The sequence below is a fragment of the Sarcophilus harrisii genome, chromosome 1 (assembly GCF_902635505.1).
Source record: "Sarcophilus harrisii chromosome 1, mSarHar1.11, whole genome shotgun sequence".
Taxonomy (NCBI): Eukaryota; Metazoa; Chordata; class Mammalia; order Dasyuromorphia; family Dasyuridae; genus Sarcophilus; species Sarcophilus harrisii.
In genome coordinates, this window is record NC_045426.1 from 337290561 (window position 1) to 337309123 (window position 18563).

Sequence of the window (18563 nt, forward strand, 5' to 3'; positions counted from 1 at the left end):
ATGGAATGAGTAGCTGTTAAAGAAATTAAGTGGGAAGGGAACAGGTAAAGGGAAGACATTACTTAAAAACTAAAACAAATTGTAGTGCCCAGAACTGAAGACTCCAGGTGTTACCTGACTAGGACAGATTACCCTGGGATTTTGATGTTCATCATTTAATGCAGCCCTAAGGCTGCAATAATTTTTTTGGCTGCTAAATCACACACTGATTCATTATGAGCTTATGATTCACTAAAGTAATTTTAGATGAATTGCTTGCAGATTGAAGTTTATTTTATTTTTCTTGGGGTTTTTTTTGGGGGGGGAATCTCTATTTTCTTTTACAACATCACTTCTTTGGAAATGTCTTGCTTAACTTCACAAATGCCTTCTCAGTAGTGGGGAGGAGGAAAAGAGAGAGAATCTGGAAATCAAAAGTTTTAGAAACAAATGTTTAAAAATGTAACTGGAGAAAAATGAAATATTAAATTAAAATAAGATGAATTGCCTTCTAGACTCCTCTCCCATCCTTGTGCTGTAGAAACACAAGTTTAAGATTGTATCCTTCCTATTAAGTTAAGTGCAAAGTTTCAGCCTGGCAAAAATCTGTTTGAATCCTCATTTACGTTCAAAACTTTGTGATCTTTTTAGAGTCTGTCCATTTAACCAGTTTCAAATTTACCTAAAGGTAAAATTTACCTAAAGGTTCAGTCCACATGTCTAATCTTTCCCATAGTGATAGCAGTAGATACTTTGTCAAATGCTTTGCTAAAACCTTAGTAAATTATATTACAGCATTTCTCAGATTTATCAGTCTAGAAAACATGCCCCCCCCAAAAAAAAAAAAAACTGGTTTAGCAACATCTGTCTTGTATATCTATGTAAATTGTGGTGACTAAAAAATTCATCTTCAAACGATCAGTCTTCTGCTAACTAGCCACTCTAGCTTGATCCTTAGATAGCAGATATTCAGTTTCTCACTAGCCATTATCAAATCTATACTCAAAGCTTTTCCAACTAGGTAGGATATACCAGAGTTATACTTCATGTAATCAGGAAGCTTTCCATTTCACAAAGAGGCATTAGATTAAGACCTTAATGGAGGAATAACTCACATTTACATAGTACTTTATACTAATCTCATTTGATCCATACAATATCCTTGCATCATAGGTAATAGAATTATTATGCCTTTTTAAAAGATATAGATTTGCTGAAAGTCACCTAAAATATAATATGCAAATATTTGCTAAATGTTTTCATAGACACCAGAGATACAAGGTTTATGTAAAACATAATTTCTATTCTCTAATTAAACAAATTGCACTAAAAATGGAAACATTTTTCAATCTCCTTGTAGTTGGCTGCTGACCTATCTCATAGATAAGACATCTTGATGTACTTTACAGTACTAAACAGAAGCTCCAATGAAGTTAACCTGTTTACTACACTTATACAGCACTCTTTAGAATTCTGATTAGAAGAGTTAAAACTTAAATCAGAAATCAGATCTTTTTTTCTTGTACAATGTGACAAATATGGAAATAATGTTTAAAAGAATTGCACATGTTTAACCTATAAAGGATTGTGAAGGAGAGGAAAAAATTTGGAACACAGTCTTTCAAAAATGAATGTTGGAATGAGGTAATACAAGGCCATTCCAATAGACTTGTGATGGAGTCATCTGCATCCAGAGAGATTGAATGTGGATCACAGAATAGTATTTTTTTACCTTTTTTGTTGTTGTTTGCTTGTTTTTTTCTTTCTCATTTTTTCTCCTTTTGATTTGATTTTTCTTGCACAACATAATAAATGTGGAAATGTGTTTAGAATTACAAATGTTTAATCTATATTATATTACTTGCTCTCTAGGGGAGGGGAGAAAAGGGGAAGAAAAGGAGAAAATTTTGGAACACAAGGTTTTGCAAGGATGAATGTTGAAAATTGTCTATGTATATCTTTTGAAAATAAAAAGCTTTAATAAAAAAATACATGCAAAGATAGTTTTCAGCATTCACCCTTACAAAACCTTTGTTCCATTTCCCCCCTTCTTCTCACCCTCTCCCCTAGATGGCAAGTAATCCAATATATGTTAAACATGTTTTGCATGTATTTTAAAAAATAAAAAGTTATTATTTTTTAAAAATGAATGTTGGAAACTATCTTTGTGTATTTGGAAAAATAAATACTATTGAGGGGGGAAAAAAGAAACTCAGGTCATAGACTTAATTGTATCTTTATTCTTTATTTTGTTGCTCTGTGTAATCCTCAGTTCTGGAACTAAACAGATAAAATTTCATACAACTTATGAATGTCATGAAGTCAGATACCCACATCAATGCAATAATAAGATAACAAGATCAGCCACTGGGCTCTGGCAGTCTTCCTACTTTTTCTGTATCTCCTTCCTTAACCTAATCAACAGATTTAGAAGTATAGGTAACAAACAAATAGATATGGCAAAGGGGTGAAATCTTCATCTTTGAAATATATCTGGGATAGGATCTTGGGAAAGAGAAATATTGGCACTTTTTTGTGTAACTGTGTCTCACAACCTGATCTGGGGATATTGGTATGAGATTTTATCTTTATATCAAGACATATAGGTCCTTCCAAAAGTATCTGGAAGTAAAATCCATAGTATTTTTCAAAAGAAGCTATCAGCAACATTGTGATGCTTCAGCACTAATAAACAGTTACTGGAGTATTCTGATGACCAAAGATCTGAAAAAGGTTTCTCTTCTTGAAGGCTCAGTGACATGCCATATTTAAATTTTTTTTTAATTTTAATTTTTTATTTTATTAAAGCTTTTTATTTGCAAAACATATACATGGGTAATTTTTCAACATTGACCCTTGCAAAACCTTCTGTACCAAATTTTCCCCTTCTCCACCCTACCCCCTCTCCTAGATGGCAGGTAGTCCAATACATGTTAAATATGTTAAAGTATGTTAAATCCAATATATGTATACATATTTATACAGTTATCTTGCTGCACAAAAAAAAAAAATTGGATCAAGGAAGAAAACAATTCAAGCAAACAACAACAGAAAGAGTGAAAATGCTATGTTGTGGTCCACACCCAGTTCCTACAATTCTCTCTCTGGGTGTATATGGCTCTCTTCACCACTGAACAACTGGAACTGGTTTGAATCATCTCATTGTTGAAGAGAGTGATGTGCCCCATTACACAGATAACAGTGTTGACTGAGCCAGAAGAGACCACGTTGATTAAGCTTAAATGGTGGCCCATAAAAGAGACAGAGTCAGAAATCAACACTAAGATATTCCAGGGTTTAGTCTGCTGAGTCTAGTTTTTGGGGAAAGGCAATGAGTGCAGAGGGGCAGTCAAGCTACCAACACATTTCCCCCAAATCTAAGAAAGTGCAGTCTTATACTCTGAGTCTTAGAGGACTGACATTTTCCACCTAGGTATCCTGATGGACTGTTTTTTTTTCCAAGTCATTCTCTCAAGTGGAGTCCCAAACTGGCTACATTCCTTAAAGATCTAAAGCAGGCTGTCCAGCGATCTCTCCTTTGAGTCCTTATGACTCTGCAGGACACATATTTTTGGACTTCTCTGTCCATGAAAGTCATAATAAGTATAGCTATTGGCTAGCTTTTAGGGGTGATTAGACTAAGCAGTTGCTTATTAAGACTTCTAGAATTGCAACTTTTCCCAAAGCACAACTTATTTTTGAAAACTAGTTTCCAGGCAGCTAAGTGATGCAGTGAATAGAATAGCCTTGAAGTCAGGAGGACCTGAGTTCAAATCTGGTCTCAGACATTTAACATGTCCTAGCTGTGTGACCCTGGGCAAATCACTTAACCCTAATTGCTTCAGGGGAAAAAAAATCAGTTTCCATACTCAGTATTCTTCAATTAATAAAATCAGGATTGTGTCCATATCCCTTTTCCCATTTTTCTGATATTCATAAGGCTACAGATTTATAATCAAAATTTTCTATTTTGTAGTCAATAGTGATCTCTAGTTCTTCTTTGGTCATAAATTCCTTCCTCTTCCACAGGTCTGAGAGGTAAACTATCCTATGCTCTTCCAATTTATTTATGATCTCATTCTTTATGCCTAGATCATGAACCCATTTTGACCTTATCTTGGTGTACGGTGTTAATGTGGGTCAATGCCTAGTTTCTGCCATACTAATTTCCAATTTTCCCAGCAATTTTTGTCAAGTAATAAGGCTACAGATCTAGAACTGGAAGGAATCTTCGAAACAATCTAGTCCAATCCCCTTATTTTACACATGAAGAAACTGAAAGATTGAGAGACCTACCCAAGGTTACCACTATGAATAAATTTTTAGTTTATTTAGGAAACCTGCTTTCCACACATGCATAACAACCAAACTTTCAGTGATGGAGGAACCTTCTGCCTTCAATGGCACTTACACTAGTTTTGAACTTGTTAGTAAGTTTTCATTACATCAGATCAAAATTTGCCTCTTTGTAACTTTTAGTTCTGACCTCTAAGAATCAGTTAAACAAATCTGATCCCTTTTCTCTATGAGAATTCTTAAAATATCTGAGAACAACTTTTATGTTCCCTAGACCTACTATTTTCCAGGTTACACATCCTCAGCTCCTTTAACCAATCCCACATGCCATTTTCTCAATTTCTTCATCATTTTTGTCACTGATCTATAGGTGCACATCAAATTGTCAACATCATTCCTAATCCCCCAGCCCAGGTCTAACCAGAACAGAGACTTGCATTAATTCACAGTAAGCAATTTAGTTCTTTGTAATTTGTAAAGCCTATATTATAAATGTGGACTTTTATCATAAACACCTAGAACATTATGAAAATCCTCCCGCTATACTTGACATGTAAGATCCTTCATCAGTTATGTATTGCTACAGAGGAAAATAGTACAAGAAGAGCATTTAGGACAAATAACTACAGTAGAAGAAAGAAAAAATAAAAGCTGTTGGGTTATTTGATCTGTTTAAGAAAAAGCGTTTTAAAACAACTGTATAGTGTGGGTGTTCACACTAGAAATCATGACTTTTGCCTTCTCATCTTGTACAATTCTTTTCCATATCTTTTCATATTTACTGTTCAGAGGGTCCGGGCAATGCCATTCTCTTGATTTTTAAAATTTTAACTAGGGGTTCCACGGAGGCTATTCACATAATGACTCACATTTTGGCCATCTTATCACTTCATTTTCTTTTCGGGTCATGTATGTCATTATTATCTTTTATACTACTTCCATACAGCTTCATTGCTTACTTTTACCATGTATTTACCATTCATTGTTCTTTGGCAATAGTTTTCTGAGACTGTGATGGTACATAATTCATAGCCATCTTGCTTCAATGGAAGAATGGCATTAAAGATATAGTATTTTGTTGAAGCAAACTGAATATAACTGAAAGTACTTAAATCCAGTGATATTCTCCTAATCTAATTTGGGTCCAGCTCACTATCTATCATTCCCTACATTTTTTAATGCTGAAATTGAACATATACACAATTGACTATTGATAATGAAAAATTATTACAAATTGTCATCCACTGAATATAAAAATGTGCTTACAATGTAGTAATATGCAGTCTAAACACTTCCCGATAACAAAGTTTATTAGGCCTTAGTGGGAATTATCAAAAAAAAAGTTAATATTCTCACAAATTGTTAGAATGGACTTTAAAGACAATTTAAACCTCTTCATTCTGGTTAAGGAACAGGTCCAGAGGGCTAATTTGACTTGCCCAAGAAAGTCAAACTTAGACCCAGATACCCTAAATCCAGGGTTAGTACATTTTCCATTCTATTATACTAGCCTTCCAAAAGATTATCAGTGGATTATCAGTACCTTTTAACTTCATCACTGTAAAGATGTAGTCTGCTGCAGACCTCTAGAATGCCTCTCTCTAGACCTCAAGAAAGCCTGCCTTTTATTTCAGATATCTTCATAATAATCTCACTATATGTGTAGATAATTCTTGTAAAGATTTAATGAGTAAGTACAGATGTAGATTAGCATTGATGTTCTCATTAGTACATTTAAAGAACATTAATATTGTCTGTGATTTTTTTTCATATCCCTCTCTAAGGCTGTAAAACAATCCTTAAATATAACAAAGCTATGCAACATGTGGCATGGATTACATTTGATGTATTCTTAATCTGGTCAAATCACATTTCCTGACTTCATCTTCTAAAATTCCTCATATAACACACAAATGTGATGATCCCTACAAAGTGCAAAGTGCTATGTATGCTAGGTGCTTGGGGAAAAAAAAAAAAAAGAAAAAATTGTCCCTGCCCTCAAGGAATTTATATTCTATTATCAGTGATTATGGAATTAACATATAATTGTTGGAAAACATATTCAATTTTCTATGTATTTCTCCTGAGATCTCATCTATCAACAGCCTTGGAATTCTGTAACTGTTGGGTCACACACCAAAGTTTCATTTTTTAAATTAAAATTTCAAAAAATTAAAAATTTTAAAAAATGTTTTATGCTAATTGTAATTCTAAACCATCTTCCTTTATAGTGTTTTACCAAAAAAAAAAAAAAAGTATTCTAAATCATCTTGTTTCTGGCTTCACCTCTCCCTGATAAGACTGTGGGATAAGGCAGTTTTTGGGTTCTTTGATCTCTACATTGTCATGACTGTTTTACATTGGTTAAGCTTTTGCAGGAATTAGTGATATTCAAAATCATTAACTTTGCTTTTTTCCCATTTCTGATTTTTATTAACAACTCATCTAAAGCTATTCTAATTCTTCACAATATCTTTGCAATATTTTATCTTTTCCCTTCTTGTAATGCTGATTTTTACCTTAACTAGTTGATGTTTTAGTTCAGATACTGCTCCCATATAAATAACCAATAATCTTTAGTCACACAGTCTATTTCATTCTTTTTGTTGTGTGTAGTGCTCATCAGGTCCAGAACCTTTTGACTTTCTTCTGGAAGAGAAAATTCCTGATATATAGTGATGAAGCATATGACATCTAAAAGCTTTTGGCCTCTTGCATTTCTTAAACTGGAGCATATTTGCCAATATCTTCCTATATTTCTTTTCCATTGAAATCACCAAACATCAAAGTAAATGTTGGATTGTTTTGCATAATTTTATCAATTTCTTGGCAGAATTTCTCTGCATGTTCTGCAACCTATGATGATTGTTGACAACTGATTGTTATCTTTGTGGTGATCTTCCTGTGACTGCTTACAATGAGCACTGCAAGATGATATAACCATGTGCTTTAAAAAATACTTCTTGTTGTTTTAGGATACAAAAAAAATCAACTTCACCACTTTCTTTGTTTCAAAATAGATGGGGATTCTTCCATTAACTGAAAATTCCTTTTGTTTTGCTGTATTAATTGCAAGAATATAAATATTAATGTAGTTCAGTTTTTCTAATATTATGGCTATTTGCTGGTCACCAAAGATATCACATTTAAAGGATCTGAAGTTATTATTTCTAAATGATCTAAAAATTATGATTTTTAGCATCCCATGCTCCCTTTTCCATCATTGTCACTGTGGCAGTATAAAAGTGCTTCACTGGAATGAAACTGTTTTTAACGTTTTCTTTGCTACATTTATATATGTCTATATGGCATTTGGGATTTTGTTGTTGTTGTTTTTGGTCCAGACTTGTGATTTAATTAATTGGTTTACAGAACTCCCACTAATACAGACTAGCAACTCCCATGCAACTTATGTTCTTAGCTTTGCATCTATAATTCTCTGTGTATATAAAAATACACGCAAAAACATGAATGATATTAGATACAACAACTGAGTTACATGAAGATCTGTATTTTGATATCAACTTTTAAAAAGGATTTCACAACCTATGTTAGGTTGTCTAATTGAGAAGTTAAAATTAGGTAGGTTGGTATTCTACAAAGGCAAAAACAATTCTGGGAATTCTGAAATGGTTGAAAAGCCCTAAAACAATAGTGTGGGGTCCTTTAGGTGAAAGTATGGATACTTAAGAAATCTCATCAAAAGCCAAATTCCTCCTCTATCACAAAGTAGTTTGCTAACCCAAAAGTTATTGTGAAAAACAGATTAGACAGTGAGAAAAGGCGACTTCCTTAGCTTTATCTAGATCAGGTGTTCAATATTTTTGTTCTGGGAGCTCTAAATATGCTTACATAATGAGCTTCAATGTTGTACTATAACTTTTTGGGAATGTTCTGGCCAAGAATAGAAGACACTTGCTTTAAAATTCTACAATTCCACCCCCAAAAAATTATTTTATTTCTCACCAAGGCTCCCAGAATTGTTTCCTTTTACTTACCAAGTAAATTCCACTTCATGTTCCAAATAAAGGTCTCCCTTCTCACTCTATCACTTTTTCCTTTCTAGTAGGTGAGGCAGTAGAAAAATCAGGATCAGAAGTATCGAAGTTGGGACTGGTACCTGGTGATTGTGCCACATGACAGTGCCACTGATGCTGAATGAGATTTGAGCTTTTGCTAAAGCTTTTCCCACAATAGTTGCATTCATAGAGTTTCTCCCTCATATATACATGATGAGGTCTGAGTTTCAGCTGAAACATTTTCCACATTCACTCCATTTGTGAAGTTTCTTTCCAATATAAGTTTGCCAATGTTTCCTCAGGTCAGAGCTCTGACTGAAGCTTTCCCCACAATCACTGAATTTATGGGATTTTTCACTTATATGGTTTGTCTCATATTGATAAGATTGAAGCTCTAGTTAAAAATTTCCTCACATTTATTACATTCATAGGACTTTTCTCCCAGGTAGTTTCTCTGATGTTGAGTAAGATCTATATTCTCATGAAAGCTCTTTCCACATTCATTCCATTTATAAGCTTTATTTTCTATATGGTACCTCTGGTGTTGAATAAGATTGGAACTCCAACTGAAAGTTTTCCACATTCACTGCATTCATGTTTTTTTTTTCTTTATGAATTCTCTGGTGTTGAATAAGGTATGAGATTTACATGAATATTTTCCCACAGACTTGAAATTTATGTAAGTGTTTCTCCATTGTGTGTGTTTGCCTGTGCTGTGTAAGCTCAAAACTCTGGTTGAAACTCTTCCCACATTCAGTACATGTAAAGTTATTTTCTTCTACAGAAATTTTTTGGTGGAAAATCATATGTACAAGATGATCCTTGAAGCTTCTTTTCTAGAGATTTAGTTTCCCCCATTTCTCTAACAGAGAAGTTTCTAACATATTCTCATTCTCACAGGCTCTTCCTCCTTTCAAATTCTGAAAGTGTTCTTTAGGCTTCTGTGATATATTCACACATGTTCCCACTTCCCCAGATATTTTTTCCTTTAAATTCTCTTCTTCATTTTGGCTGGTGATCTCAAAACCTGAAAAAAAAGAAAAAAAAAAGAAATTGTATGCATACAGTTAACTCATTTCCTTTGAAATGAAGAAAGAAAGCCATGGGAGAAAGAACAGATGATAGGCATATTCCAATTCTTCAAAGAATTATGATATAAAATGTGAAATATGATATAACATGTGAACGGAAACAGTATTACCAACAGTTAGTTCCAGAGGAACAATGTTATAAATGAGCCACAAAAAAGAATGATAGTCAGGAAGCTGTTATGTATTAGAGTAAAGGTAGTTATATCCCAAGTTCTAGCTTAGATAATAAAATAATGCAATTATTAATAATAATAAAACCTTGCTGGATAAGGTTCACTAATACAGATCAATGAAGGGAGGTGTTCTAATCTACTTTATTCTGAAGTAACAATACTATCCAGAATTTCCTTCCTACAAGCCCAAAAGGAAAGCTTTCTGGATGTAAAGACAATTAGGTAAAACTATTTTGTAGGAAAAATAACTGAAGTAAATTTAAAATTATCTCCTTATCTAGGCTTAGTTGGCCCAGCGATATTTATTCTAAGAGTCAATAGTTTATTAAAGAATCTAATAAGAGAACACATATAAATATGTACAATAAAGTTGATTTTAAGTATCATTTGCATATTGTCTTTCATAGTTTCAACATAAGTTAAAGTGCATAAGGAATTAAAGATTCCTAGGCAGGTCTCAAATATTTTGTATTTACAATTTTTATTATTCAGATATTTTATATGAACAAAACAGGATGGAATGGATAATAAACTAAAATATTTGGGAGAGGAGGATTTCAACTTTCTGTAAGAGAAAAAGGTGGTAAGAGATTGTTCCAGGCATATGACAGCAGGGAAGAAGGCAGAGAATCTGCAATGTGGGAAAGAGACAGACAAAGTAAAAGAGAATTTGTTTTATTTTATGAAACGGGAGAGATGAAAGAGGTACATGTAAAGTATATCAGTTGAAGATTATTTTAAACTTAAAAGAAGAATGAATCTCAAGAAGACTAGCAGAGGATTTGGAATGATAGAATGAAAATCTCACACAGGTTCAGTCTAACAAGCATATATGTTAAAGAGTTCCAGGGCTTAATTTCTTCACTTATCCAAAGACAGAAAATATTTCAGAACTGTTTAGAAAGAACACCTTCATGGGACCAATGAATTACTAATGTGATAACATTAGCATAGTGTTCCTGCAAGATATTTCTGGAGAGATCTCTCTGAGCAAGATCCATCTATCCCTATTCTTGCTGAGAGAGGTAGATAGATATTCTCAAATGTCACTGGCATCTGGAACATCAGGAGACCCTACTCAGCACCTGCTGCCCCAAGAACAGTATCACTGTTTGGAGTGATGGCAGCCATGAAAATAATTTTTAAATGCCGTTCTTTGCCAAGCAACAACACATAGTTTTTCACTTTCAAGTACCTTTCCAGAAAAAGGGGAACATAATGTAATGATTCATTACTCCCAGCCAATCAAATTCCCCAAATTCTCTCCTATGGCTCTTGGCTCGTGGCTTATGGCTTCCTTCCTTTACCAAATACAACCGGATACTTAATTTTAACAAAAGAATTCTGTTGAATCACATGATAATAATATTTATAAATTACTTCATAGCTTGCAAAATGCTTTACATTACATTATCTCATTTGATTCACACAAGAATACATAGATACTATTATCAAGACAAGGTTATTTTTTTTATCTTTATTTTAGAGAAAAGGAAACTGAGACTTATAGAGACTGAATAAATTGTGCATAGTCCTAGAGCTGTGATTCAAAACCAGATCATTTGACTCCAACTCAACTCTATCATTCCTTGTTACTTCCTCACTTCCTCATGTTCTTCCCAAAGTTGTTCTTACCCTGTAAGGCAAAGAATGGAACTACTTCTCGTTGGTCATTTTCCAAAATCCTTGCCACTTTAGAATAAATAATTGAAGACCATGGGACATTAAGAAGTGGAACCATTAGGGCAGCTAGTAGATGTAGTGGATAGAGCATCAACTCTGAAGTCGAGTTCAAATGTGACCTCAGACCCTTAACACTTCCTGGCTCTGTAACCCTGGGCAAGTCACTCAACCCCAATTGCCTCAGCAAAAACAAACAAGCAAACAAACAAACCAAAAAACCTTAGACTAGCAAGACACCTTGCTATTGACTCTGAAAGCATCCCTCCCACACAAAAAAATAAGTAAATCCTCTTTCCTGGCAAACCTTGTAGAGCTTAACTACTAAGGTTCTGATTCTTTAAAAAGTGGACAACCCATATCAATGAAATAATAGGTCTTATTAAGTTCTGAAGTGCAATAATTAAACATAAATGCTAAGCTACTCTTATATATGAAATTCATTATTTAACCCTGTAGCCAATCCTAACCATGACATCATCTGGAATTCTTTCTGTCAACAGGACTTTCTATATTCATACCTGACATGATATTTTGGCAATCTCAAGCTCCCTTGATAGAAGAATCACTATCCATAGTAAAGGATAAAAAGAATGGGATGAGGGGGTGGGGGGAGGAATCCTAGAAGTTACCAAAGGGCAGAAATTTGAAAGATTATAAGAATAAAATGCTTGAGCTGAGAATAGCCTTAGAAAAACAGAACATAAAATATTTGAGTTTGAAAGGACTTTAGAGCTACAATCTTCCCATATTACAGATGAAAAAAATAAATTATAAATTAGCCAAAGGAATAGGATCAATCCAAGACTTTTCCCGGGAGCCTCCTTAGATAGTTCCTCCTGTCTCCATCCAGCACACTAATTCTGTTAAATAGCATCAGGTCACATCTTAAGGACCACAGCCTGCTTAGATAGGCAGTCCAGGTCTAAGTTTCCACATAACTGCAAATAAGGTAAGCAAGGTCCAGAGAAGAGACCCGGGCCATACCGCAAGTAACAGGCAGTGCTAGGAATCGAACCAAAGTCTCTGGGCGCAGCTCAGGGCTCTTCTCAAAGCTACACCAGCCTTGCTTATCTCGGCTGGATCACAGGCTTCCCGAGACAACCTCTCCCCAATCCCACCCACGCCGGTCACTTCCCTGTCCCTGTTCCCCTCCACCTGGGGCGTTTCCTGGTTCTCAAACTCATTCAGATTGAGAAGTTAGGTGACCAGGAGATTGCAGACACGGGTGACTCCGGCAGCCAGTCCATCAATTCCGACCCCGAAACAAAGTCACAAAGCTGCAGGTGAAGGAGGGGACCGGAAGTACCCACGTTAGGGCCTCTGCTCAAGACCCAGGACCTCTCTAGGCTAACGGGAGGAATTCTCATCTCAGTGGTTTGACCGGGAATCATATGGTCCACCTGGTAAGCATGGGGGGCGGGGGGGGGGGGGGGGGGGGGGGGAGGGAGAATCCTAGGTGTTACCAAAGGGCAGAGATCCCCGAGATCCTTTGAAAAATTATAAGAGGTAGGAGGAAGAAACAATCACACCATTCTGGAGATCACAGAGGCATACTTCTGGAGCTGGAAGGTGACCCTCCAATCCATTCCCTCTACAACATCCCCAATAAGTGGTGGCCTAGCTTTTGTTTGATGAGTTCCAGTGATGGGCAAACTCACTGTTAAGTTAACTCACCCCTTTTTGGGATAGCATTGACTTGGAAGTTTTTCCTTTCCATCAAGCCAAAAACCTGCCTCTCTGCAACTTGCAGTCTTTTGACCAAGATTTATTAAAAGTGTGTTGGTTTAAAGAAATCAAAGAAAGAGGAAGAGGACAAAATATACAAAAATGTAAAAAATATTTATATATTTTCCTATGGTGGTATAGAATTGAAAAACAGAGTGCCCATCAGTTGGGGAATGGTTGAATGAGTTATGGTATATGAATATAAAGTGATGAAAACTTGCTTTCAGAAAAACCTTGAAAGACTTGTATGAATTGAGGAAGACAGAAGTGAGCAGATCCAGAAGAACAATTTATACAATAACAACAATATTGTAAAATCAGACGACTTTTTAAAACTTAGTAATATTGCTTAATTCAGTGACCCATCACAATTACAGGAAACTCATGATAAAACATGTTAACAGATATGGAGATGATGGACTCAAAGTAAAAATTGAGACTCCCCACTCCCCGTGGTTAATTTGAGAGTTTGTTTTGCTTAACTACACATATTTGTGAGAGGGATTTTGATTTGGGAAGGTTTGTTTGGTTTTTTCCCATGCTATAAGGAATTTTATTTTAATTGCATTCTCAATAGGGGCAGAGGGAGAAGGCAGATTTTCATTTTTAGACATTTAATTTTTTTTTTTAATTTGACTTTTTTTCTTGATCTCAGAGGTGTTCTTGAAAATCTAGGACATGTGATTGTCATATGTATGTCTCATGTATTCATTAGAGCTCATCCACAAAACTTTCATAGGCCACAGGATTCATGCAGACCTTTACAGGACTCATAAAGGTGCTCTTTTTAGTTCAAGAAAAGTTTCTTCTCAAATATCATTTTGCATTTGGGTTGGGTCCATTGACTTCTCCCTTAAAGACAAAAACTCCAGAACTTCAGATACAACAAGTTCCAAGAAATAGTAATCAGATTTGTTGTTTGGTTTGGGAGGGCAAGTCCAAGAAAAAATTACCAGAAGATAGAAGATAAATAATATTCTTATTTATTTTCTTAATTACTATGCTAAAATTGTGCTAGAACATGATTTATTATAAATAAAGAAAATTCTTATAATTAGAGCTCCTGATATTTCAGGAGGATAAATATCCTCCTGAATAAATAAATATCTAACTATATTTAGTTAAAATTGACAACAAAGAGTAAGGATCTAGAAAGCAGAGATCAGTAGGTTGAGAAAAATTCTTTGCTGGGGCCATGAAATCTATTAATCCTCTCATGACCAAACAATGGGATTCTTACCAACATTTCCTAGTAATTCCAGAGGAAAACACCATGCTTCCCACTTCATGTATGCTTTCCCCCCTTCCATGTCCATCATCACAAAGTGAAATGTACTGTGTACAAAATAATACCAATGTTTTGGGATGACTAGATATAAGTGACTTTACTTTTCTCAGTAGTATGATGATCCATGACTACTCTGAAGGATTTATGATGAAAAATTCTATCCCTATCCAGAAAAGGAATTGATTATGTCAAATACAGATTGAAACATTCTCTCTCTCTCTCTCTCTCTCTCTCTCTCTCTCTCTCTCTCTCTCTTTCTTTTTAACTTGAGAGTTTTTATTTTCATTAGGGTGGGAGATCTATGTTTTCTTTCACAACTTGACTTTTATGTTTTGCATAACTTAACTTGTGGTTTCTTAATTGTGGGTGGGGATGAGAGAATCTAGAACTCAAAAATTTTAAAACAAATATAAAAAATTTGTTTCGAATGTAATTGGGGAAAATATTAAACAAATAAAATCAAATAAAAAGTCTCCTCATCTTTCTAAGAACTAGGTCAAATATAATCTCCCATTAATCTTTTCTGATCCCGATGGCTGGAAATAATATCTCCTTCATCTGAATTTCTATAGCACTAAATGTGTGCCTCTCTGAAACACTCATATCTCTACTTTGTATATCTGTTTTAGCTGCCTGAGAATAGGTCTCTGTCTTTCTCAGATTGGGATCTCTAAGGAGAGGAGCCAGGCCTATTCCTCTTGTTTCTGCAGCAAGCACAAAAAAAAATTCTACAGTATTCGACCTGGGATTGATCAAGTTCAGGACACCGCACTCCCCACTTTCATAAAAAAAACTCGCATTTTCTTCAGTATGTTGTAGCAGATAGAAGAGAAGGGTCAAATTTGAGGATGAGAGAAGTAAGTCAGGGTCTTGCAAAACATCAAAAAGCACATTATCTTCTCATTTAGCAGTTTCCCAAGAATAATAGTCAACACTGATATACTGCTCTTTATATATTTTACATATTACTTCAATTTGATTCTAATGACACTGAGTCCCGTACTATTATCCTCATATTACTGATCAATGAATCTTAAAACTTTGGTCCTACAAGATCCCATCTTTCCTTGTGCAGTTATCATAGTGAATAAAGTGAAAATAAAATCTATTGCAGTAAGGACAAGTTAGGCTAGATCAACCTTAAGAAAGAATATGAAGGAAAAATAGAAATAGAAAAAAATACACCCATCACCACCTCAATGAGATCCTTTGTGGAAAATACTTAGGAACGTTATTGCCAAATTTTGAAACCTTCAGATCAAATTCAAATATGCTGGAGATACAATTAGAATTATATAGAATTTATCAGCAGCCACAGTAAAAGACTGCAGATCCTGGAATCATATCTACTGACAATCCAATTAAATTATAGATTTTCAGAACTTTTTATCAACCAAATCTGACTTAATAGAAATTTTAACATATAAAAGCCAATATTAAAGATCAATTTCAAGGAATTCAACATGGATAAATTGGTTTTTTTATATGGGAAATTTATAGCATATGTTCAACCATATGACAGCTCAAAAGAAAGATTGAGGCAGAGTTAAGGTGAAAATAATAATTATGTCAAACAAATGAGGTGCAGAGGGAGGACAGACACAGAAGCATTATAGTAGGGAGGAGGGCTCCTAGTTCTGAAAATGTACTCACATCAGGAATGGGTTAAATAGGCAACACTACATAAATACTATGAAGGGCATAGCAACCTTCAAATTCTATAAAGAAATAAGGAGGAAGGGATGGGGAGACAGGGAAGCAAAATGTAAGGGAAGAAGACAAGGGAGGGATCCATGGGTGGGGGAAGGTTAAGTAATAACAAGGGAAATTAGGAGCAGAAATAAAGCAAAGGATCAGCAGGGATAGGAAAGATATGTGTGTGTGTATATATTTACATATGCATATATAAATATATCTTAATTATAGCCTGCTTGGGGGTGTGGGGTGGGGATGAAAGGAGGAAAAAAGAATAAAGTAAAAAAGGTGTGCAGCAGAGAACAAAAGAACAATTTATAATAAAGAAAAGAAAAGATGGACACTCATGAATATAATTGCTTCTACTGATATATATATATAATATATAATATATATATACTTTCTCAAACTTGTATTTGTTGTTATATATTTTGAATCCTCCTTGGTGTTCTGCTGGGCACATGACAATGATTTATTTTGTTTTGTATTCCTTTTCTGTTTTTCATTTTTCTTATTCTGTTTCTTTAAAAAAATAAATTTTGGGGGAAAGTTTTTTCTATCACTTTAAGTCGAGATAATCAGTAAAACAATAAATCAATCCCTAATATGTAGAGTTTGCACAGATATAAATTGTCATACTAAAATTTTAACTATTAGAAACATCCCAATAAGATCATGAGGGAAATAAGCAATTATTATCACCAATATTATTCAATATTGTATTAGAAATGCTAACAATAGCATTCAGTGAAGAAAGAACAATTGAAAGAATCAGAATGGACAATGAGATAATAAGACAATCTTTCTTTGCAGACAATATGATGACATAATTGAAAAATCTTAGAGATTCAGCTAAAAAGTTAGTTGAAACAATTAAAAATTTTAGCAAAATAGCAAGATATAAAATAAATCCACATAAATTATCAGCATTTCTACATATTACCATTATTGCCCTGCAAAAAAAAACAAAACAAACAATAAAAGATATCTCATTTAAAATAACTGTAGGCTATATAAAGTATCTCAGAATAAACCTACCAAGACAAACCCAGGAACTACATGAACATAATTATAAAACATTTTTATACAAAATAAATTCATATTTAAATAATTGGAGAAATATTAATTATTCATGGATGGGCAGAGCCAGTATGATAAAAAGAAGAACCTATTTATTAAATGCCATCCTAATTAAACTACCAAAACATTATTTTTTGAGCTAAAAAAATAATAATTTGGAATAACAAAAAGTCAAGAATATCAAAGGAATTAATGAAAGATGTAAAGGAAGGAGGTTTAATAGTATCAGATCTTAAAACTATATTATAGGACAGTAATTATCAAAACTATTTAGTACTGGATAAGAAATAGAGTGGTAGATCAATGTAAGAGAGTAGACATATATAATATATAGCAGTAAATGACTAAAATAACATTGTGTTTCATAAATGTAAATATTTAAGCTTTTCAGACAACAATCATTTGGTTAAAAAAAATTTAGGAAATCTGGAAAGCAGTCTGGCACAAATTGGGTTTAGATCAATATCTTACATAATCTATGAAGATTAAAGTCAAAATGAATATATGACCAGCATAGAAAGGGAGATATTATAAGAAAATTAGAATTATCCATCAGACTTATGCATGAGAAGAATTTATGAATAAACAAGAGATAGCATTGTGAGATATGCAATGGATAATTTTAGTTACATTAAATTTAAAAAGGGGTTGTACAAATAAAATCAATGTAGCCAAAATTAGAAGAAAGCAAAAAATTGGGGAGAAAGTTTTTAGACAATTTCTTTAATACAGGTCTCATATCTCAAATGTATGGAGAACTTTGTCAAATTTATAAAAATAAGAATCATTCCCCAATTGTTAAATGGTAAAAGGATATGAATGGGTAGATTTTTAGTAGAGAAATCAAAACTATTTATAAAATATATATAAATGTTTGTAAATATACTCTAAATTATTTGGTTAGAGACATAAAAATTAAAATACTTTGAGATATAACTTCACACTTATTAGATTTTCTAAAATAATAGTGGGGAAAAATGACAAATATTAGAGGGATGTGAAAAAATTGGGACACTAATCACTGTTGATGGAACTGTGAACAATCCAACCCTTTTGGAGAATAATCTAGAATTATGTCCAAAAAATTATAAAACTATGTATTCCATTTGACCCAGCAAAACTACTATTAAGTATGTTTTCCAAGGTGATCAGGAAAAAAAGAGAAAGTAGCTATATGCCCTAAAATATTTATGGCAGCTCTTTTTGTGGTAGCAAAAAACTGGAAAATGAAGAGATTCCCATCAACTGAGAAATGGCTAAATGAGTTGTGATATATAATTGTGCTATAAAAAGAAATGAGTTGGTTGGTTTTATTTTTTTTCTTGGGACAAAGATTATCATTTATTAGAGGAAATAGCTCATGGACTTAACCAAATATGACTACGTCAGGCAGAGTATATATGATTAAGCAATGTGCTTTAGGGTATGAAATAGCTTTTTATTGACAGAACATATGCATGGGTAATTTTTCAACATTGTCCCTTGCAATCACTTCTGTTCCAACTTTTTCCTTCCTTCCCTCCACCTCCCTAGA

The 18563-nt window shown here is 33.8% G+C and overlaps 1 long non-coding RNA gene across 1 annotated transcript; it reads right to left on the bottom strand.

Moving 5' to 3' along the window:
• Positions 1 to 138: 138 nt before the first annotated feature.
• On the bottom strand, positions 139 to 12529 carry LOC116420478. The gene is made up of 3 exons (XR_004230814.1): positions 12397 to 12529; positions 8274 to 9321; positions 139 to 403 (listed from the first exon to the last, which is right to left on the bottom strand). It is a non-coding gene; the product is annotated as an uncharacterized LOC116420478 (long non-coding RNA).
• Positions 12530 to 18563: the final 6034 nt, after the last annotated feature.